General features: G+C 44.5%; 1 non-coding gene across 1 annotated transcript; it reads left to right on the forward strand.

Annotated features, from left to right (window-relative positions):
- The first annotated feature begins 5060 nt into the window (after positions 1-5060).
- LOC132695925 (small subunit ribosomal RNA) lies at positions 5061-6991 on the forward strand. The gene has a single exon (XR_009617921.1). It is a non-coding gene; the product is annotated as a small subunit ribosomal RNA (ribosomal RNA).
- Positions 6992-7500: the final 509 nt, after the last annotated feature.

A 7500-nucleotide genomic window follows, 5' to 3' on the forward strand; every position in this document is an offset into this window, starting at 1 on the left:
AAAATCCAACCGGGCCGTTCTCAAATAATTAATAAATGAAAAAGTTTTATTTTTTATTTTCAATTTTTAACGAAATCTTAAAGGAAAATGATTTGTGGTTCTTAAAAGAACCGGTTTGTTGTTAATAATAATAAAAGAGATTATTATTAATCTTAAGCTCTCTCTCCCCTGATACGCCTCGCCAATTGAATATCTTTCGGCATGATCGTTACTCGTTTGGCATGAATGGCGCACAAATTTGTATCTTCGAAAAGACCGACGAGATAAGCTTCGCTCGCTTCTTGCAACGCCATTACCGCGGAACTTTGGAAACGCAGATCCGTTTTAAAGTCTTGAGCGATTTCTCTGACCAGTCGTTGGAACGGTAATTTTCGGATCAATAGTTCGGTGCTCTTTTGATAACGTCTAATTTCTCTCAAAGCCACGGTGCCCGGTCTGTAGCGATGAGGTTTTTTAACTCCTCCGGTTGCCGGTGCACTTTTTCTCGCCGCTTTGGTCGCCAACTGCTTTCGGGGCGCTTTTCCTCCGGTCGATTTACGAGCGGTCTGCTTGGTTCTGGCCATGATAATAAAACACGTTCGCGGACGTACTAGAACACCAAATCACTAACACTCGTCGACAGATAATGGCCGCACGAACGTCCGTCCGTTTAATTTGTACCCGAGCGTTTTCTCTTCTCATTGGTCCAATCGACCTTTTTGGGCGTGGCGAATTCCGACTCGACAAAACCGAAGCGCCGGACCGTTTTCGGTCAGTTGATCGTGGCACTTCGGACGGTTTTGTTTGTTATATATCGATCAGAGAACTCGGCTCGTATTAAAAATGACCGGTAGAGGGAAAGGCGGCAAAGGTTTGGGAAAAGGTGGTGCAAAGCGACATCGCAAAGTGTTGAGGGATAACATTCAGGGAATAACCAAGCCGGCCATTAGAAGATTGGCCCGTCGCGGAGGCGTGAAACGAATTTCCGGATTGATTTACGAAGAAACTCGTGGCGTTTTAAAGGTGTTTTTGGAAAACGTCATCAGAGACGCGGTAACCTATACGGAGCACGCCAAAAGAAAAACGGTAACGGCAATGGACGTGGTGTACGCCCTAAAAAGACAAGGTAGAACTCTTTACGGATTTGGTGGCTAAATTTTTCGTCGATCTTGCGGAAACACAAAAAAAAAAAAAAAAGGTTCTTTTCAGAACCACAAAATACGTTCCAAAGATTATTCGTTATTTCGAGTATAATGCCCAACAAACCATTATCGAGTCGAGGTAAGTTTTGAATTTTTAATTTCTCCCCGTGTTAGTGTGATTATTAAATCTGTGAAATAAAGGAAACGAAATCTCAAATAGAAAAGTATTTGTGGTCCTTACAAGAACCGTCTTCCTTCCCGGCGAAAACTTTATTTAGCTTTGTTGTCGGTTTTCTTAGGCAACAGAACCACCTAGCGATCTTAACTTCGGATAATAATTTGTTCAATTCCTGGGATCGGCAATTGTAAATGTCGAGGTATTATACCGGTTTTCTTATAGTCCGAAAGAGAAAACGTAAAAAGAAGGAACGTTTCTTTTTTTTTTTTTTTTTAATAATCTGTTAAATAAACGAAACGAAATCTCAAATAGAAAAGTATTTGTGGTCCTTAGAAGGACCGTTTTCCCATCGTCTTCCCTCGCCGCAATTTTTATTTTGCTTTGTTGTCGGTTTTCTTGGGCAAAAGAACCGCTTGAATGTTCGGCAAAACACCTCCCTGAGCGATCGTTACTCCCGATAATAATTTGTTCAATTCCTCGTCGTTTCGGATCGCCAGTTGTAAATGTCGCGGAATGATTCTGGTTTTCTTATTGTCCCTCGCCGCGTTACCGGCCAATTCCAAAACTTCGGCGGCCAAATATTCCATTACGGCCGCCAAATATACCGGAGCTCCGGCGCCGACCCTCTCCGCATAGTTTCCTTTCCGAAGTAATCGGTGAATTCTACCTACCGGAAACTGTAAACCGGCCCTGCTAGAACGAGACTTCGCTTTCCCTTTGACTTTGCCTCCTTTTCCGCGTCCCGACATCGTTATTACCGTTAATAGTACACGCACGAACGTTAACAGCACAATGACGCTCTCGCAGACCGTGGGCGCGCTATTTATAGGACATGGGCATGGACCAATGGGATTAGCGCTTCGGCGAACGATGCCCGGGGGCGGAGCTTGTCGGCCGACTCGGTTCTCAAATAAATAGCTGCGGCCCGGTGTGGGCCTTGTCAGTCCGTTACTTTGCGCGCGTCTAATCGATTGTAGAAAATGCCACCGAAAGTAAGCGGTAAAGCGGCGAAAAAAGCCGGCAAGGCTCAAAAAAATATTTCGAAGAGTGATAAGAAAAAGAAACGCAGGAGGAAGGAGAGTTACGCAATTTACATTTACAAAGTGTTGAAGCAAGTTCATCCGGATACTGGCATTTCGAGCAAAGCCATGTCCATTATGAATTCGTTCGTAAACGACATTTTCGAAAGGATTGCCGCCGAAGCTTCTCGTTTGGCTCACTATAATAAGCGATCCACTATTACTAGCAGAGAGATTCAAACGGCCGTGAGATTGTTGTTGCCCGGAGAGTTGGCCAAGCACGCCGTCAGTGAAGGGACCAAAGCCGTCACAAAATACACCAGTTCTAAATAAATGAGCGTCGACTTGGAGAGTGTAAATTCACCAAAAACGGTTCTTTTCAGAACCACAATTTTTATATATTAATCAATTCGTTTATTCATATCTTTCTTTCTTATTTTTTTTTTTTTCGAATCATAGTTAGATAAAAGTGCTTATCGTCGAAATAAATGGCAGGAACCCGGTTTCGCGTTTATTTCGATTGACGTTTTTGGTTAGCAAAATTGAATTTTCCTATTTTTTTATTTAATTAGGTCAGTTCGTGTTGAACGTAGTTTTGATTACTTTTTATTTGAGTGTGCTTAATTTTGTTTGTGTTTGTTTAGTTTTTGCGAATTGTGGTTCGTTTTGGTGAAGTTTTGCATGTTTTTTTTTTTGGTTTGGTTGATTTGGGTTTGTTACACGGTTAATTTTGGTTTCTTTTGCTGAATTTTCGCTAGTTTTGGTTACTTTGGTTTATTATTTCCAGTTTCGGCCGCTATTGGTTAGTTAGGATTATCGTTAGTTTTGGGTTTGTTTAGGATAATTTTGGCTTGTTTTTGTTAATTTTGACTACTTTTGCTTAATTTTGCTTAGTTTTGGTTACTTTGGTTTATTATTTCCAGTTTCGGCCGCTATTAGTTAGTTAGGGTTCATTTCGGTTAGTTTTTGTGAACGTTTCCTATTTTTGCTTAATTATCGTTAGTTTTGGTTTGTTTAGGATAAGTTTGGCTTGTTTTTGTTAATTTTGACTACTTTTGCTTAATTTTGCTTAGTTTTGTTTACTTTGGTTTATTATTTCCAGTTTCGGCCGCTATTAGTTAGTTATGGTTCGTTTCGGTTAGTTTTTGTGAACGTTTCCTATTTTTGCTTAATTATCGTTAGTTTTGGTTTGTTCAGGATAAGTTTGGCTTGTTTTTGTTAATTTTGACTACTTTTGCTTAATTTTGCTTAGTTTTGGATAATTTGGTTTGTTTTGCCGAACTTTGGCCAATTTTGGTTTGTTATGATTAATTTTGCTTAGTTGTGGTTATTTTTGTTCCTTTTGGTTAGTTTTGTTTAATTTTGGTTATATTCGGTTAATTTTGGTTAGTTTTGCTTATTTTTGCTTTGTTTCGGTTAGTTTTGCTTATTTTTCTCTGCTCGCGGCTAGCGGCAAAAACCTTTTATGGGAGTATATGTTAAAATGAATAAAATAAAAAAAAAAAAACAAAACTCTCTTCCCGCTGGTCCGCAATATTAAAGAAGACGGACTTATAAATGTTTAATAATGAATTTATTAAATCGCAGAGAAAAAAAAATGCAAACACCCGAAATTAAAAATGATGGAGAGTATCGTCCGACAAAATCCGGGGACGGCGATTTATTTTTAAGTCGGAACCGGAACCGGCGGTCAGTTAACAAAAGTAAGTAAAGAAAAAAAAATATTTGAAAAAGTGCCCGCTTTAACCAAATCGAACGTAACCACGAGCGAAAGTTTCGCTCCGAACTTTATTTGCCCGCCGCAGCCGATATTCGGGTTTTCACGTGAAACGTTCGGAAGACTAAGGAATGGTCCGTTACCTATAATAGGTGAGATGGTCTCGAGCGCGACCGCCGCGTCGTGCGTATAGACACTTCTCCCTTCGCAGAGCAAAATGCTTTTTCGATCGTTAGATCGCCTTCGAGTCGACCGTTTGGCGCGATTAATTGGCTCGCTTAACATTTTCGTATCGTGGGTTCAATTTTTTAAGAAAAATTGGTTTCCTTCATCGGTACGGGAACGTAGACCGTTTTTCGTTTGCCATCGGCCCGTCTTCGTAGCAGCGATTGCTCGAGCGTTCGAAAACATTTTAAGGCTCCGCACCTTATACAGCTAGATCGCGAACTTAGCGGGTGTTTTAAAGTAAGATTTGGCACTTCGTGGTTCGAAAGCGGTCGCCCTATAATATTTTTCTTCCGAAAAATTTGCGATAACTCTCATCTAACCGAGCGAGTTTATATGCGAATCCGGAACGTTTCTTTCGAGAAATCTCGTGTCGCTTTCAATCTAGCGAAGAGTGATCGAGAGAATGTCCGAAAATTTCCGTCGATCGACGTTCGTTGCCCGAGGCACATCGGTTCGACGCGCGCCGCATTTTAAAGCTTATTATGCGCGCGCGAGTCGGATTGTTTGATCGCGCACTCACGTCGTCTCGATATTTATTACCAACAAAAAAAAATTGGACGGATCGCGTCCGAATAATAATAATAACGAGTGTGGCGTCGGGAACGGTTCATTTCCGTACTCGCACGCTATCACCGCCACACAAAGTGGTCGCGTCTGTTTCTATTTAAAAATAAAATAAACGCGTTTCGCGCGCGTAATTATTATTTTTAAAAAAGAGACTGTTTGTTGTCGTACCGCGCCCGATCGTCGTCATCCGTGGCGGCGGCGGCGGCGGCGCGCTCGACACGTAGAACAGCTCCCTGGTTGATCCTGCCAGTAGTCATATGCTTGTCTCAAAGATTAAGCCATGCATGTTTCAGTACAAGCCAAATTAAGGTGAAACCGCGAAAGGCTCATTAAATCAGTTATGGTTCCTTAGATCGTACCCACAATTACTTGGATAACTGTGGTAATTCTAGAGCTAATACATGCAAACAGAGGTCCGACCGGAGACGGAAGGAGTGCTTTTATTAGATCAAAACCAATCGGTGGCGGGTTCGCGCCCGACATCGTTCAACTTGGTGACTCTGAATAACTTTACGCTGATCGCACGGTCTCGCACCGGCGACGCATCTTTCAAATGTCTGCCTTATCAACTGTCGATGGTAGGTTCTGCGCCTACCATGGTCGTAACGGGTAACGGGGAATCAGGGTTCGATTCCGGAGAGGGAGCCTGAGAAACGGCTACCATATCCAAGGAGGGCAGCAGGCGCGCAAATTACCCACTCCCGGCACGGGGAGGTAGTGACGAAAAATAACGATACGGGACTCATCCGAGGCCCCGTAATCGGAATGAGTACACTCTAAACCCTTTAACGAGGATCAATTGGAGGGCAAGTCTGGTGCCAGCAGCCGCGGTAATTCCAGCTCCAATAGCGTATATTAAAGTTGTTGCGGTTAAAAAGCTCGTAGTCGAATTTGTGTCTCGCGCCGCCGGTTCATCGTCCGCGGTGTTAACTGGCGTGCCGCGAGACGTCCTGCCGGTGGACTTAGCCCGTTCACGCGGGCGGTCCAACTCAATCCTGCCGCGGTGCTCTTCATTGAGTGTCGAGGTGGGCCGGCACGTTTACTTTGAACAAATTAGAGTGCTTAAAGCAGGCTAAAACTTCGCCTGAATACTGTGTGCATGGAATAATGGAATAGGACCTCGGTTCTATTTTGTTGGTTTTCGGAACCCCGAGGTAATGATTAATAGGAACGGATGGGGGCATTCGTATTGCGACGTTAGAGGTGAAATTCTTGGATCGTCGCAAGACGGACAGAAGCGAAAGCATTTGCCAAAAACGTTTTCATTGATCAAGAACGAAAGTTAGAGGTTCGAAGGCGATCAGATACCGCCCTAGTTCTAACTGTAAACTATGCCAGCTAGCGATCCGCCGACGTTCCTCCGATGACTCGGCGGGCAGCTTCCGGGAAACCAAAGCTTTTGGGTTCCGGGGGAAGTATGGTTGCAAAGCTGAAACTTAAAGGAATTGACGGAAGGGCACCACCAGGAGTGGAGCCTGCGGCTTAATTTGACTCAACACGGGAAACCTCACCAGGCCCGGACACCGGAAGGATTGACAGATTGAGAGCTCTTTCTTGATTCGGTGGGTGGTGGTGCATGGCCGTTCTTAGTTGGTGGAGCGATTTGTCTGGTTAATTCCGATAACGAACGAGACTCTAGCCTGCTAACTAGGCGTATTTAGACATCTCAAAGGCCGGCCGGCTCGGGGTTCGCCCCGTTGTCGCGCGCGGTTTTTACTGTCTGCGTACAAACAATTCTTCTTAGAGGGACAGGCGGCTTCTAGCCGCACGAGATTGAGCAATAACAGGTCTGTGATGCCCTTAGATGTTCTGGGCCGCACGCGCGCTACACTGAAGGAATCAGCGTGTCCTCCCTGGCCGAGAGGCCCGGGTAACCCGCTGAACCTCCTTCGTGCTAGGGATTGGGGCTTGCAATTGTTCCCCATGAACGAGGAATTCCCAGTAAGCGCGAGTCATAAGCTCGCGTTGATTACGTCCCTGCCCTTTGTACACACCGCCCGTCGCTACTACCGATTGAATGATTTAGTGAGGTCTTCGGACCGATACGCCGATGGCGTTTCGGCGTCGTCGATGTGTCCGGGAAGTTGACCAAACTTGATCATTTAGAGGAAGTAAAAGTCGTAACAAGGTTTCCGTAGGTGAACCTGCGGAAGGATCATTAAAGTGATAATAAAAATTACACAGTTTGTCTTTATTTAGTCGAACGAATTTTTGTCGCTGACGCTCGGTCGAAAATATCTCGCGTCGATCTTTAAGTCGGCCGCGATTAAATTCGACGACTACGACGACCACTCGACCACCGTAAAAAAGGGGAGAGAGAGGAGTAGGAGTAGGAGGAGCGCCGACAAAATTCCGGGTACCTAGACGGAACTCGAAGCGCGAAACCTAGTTTCGCGCTCGCCGTCGACAAGGTGTCAAACGATATTCGCCCGGAGCACCGAAAAGTACTTACACCCACCCGCGACCCGCGAGGAGGTGTGTATATAAACTTTAAACCGGCGCGGGTCGTCCGAACGCGAACGCGCGCGCGCCTACCGTCTGAATAATAAAGAACAAAGGGCGCGCGGCGAAGTGTTCCGTCGGATAGACCGGCCCGAAATCGAACTTTTTTTTTTTTTTTACGTCGAAAGGTATATACCTCGCCTTCCGTAAAAAAAATGTATGTGTCGA

The sequence above is a fragment of the Cylas formicarius genome, unplaced genomic scaffold (assembly GCF_029955315.1).
Source record: "Cylas formicarius isolate icCylForm1 unplaced genomic scaffold, icCylForm1.1 PGA_scaffold_164__1_contigs__length_31050, whole genome shotgun sequence".
Classification (NCBI taxonomy): Eukaryota; Metazoa; Arthropoda; class Insecta; order Coleoptera; family Brentidae; genus Cylas; species Cylas formicarius.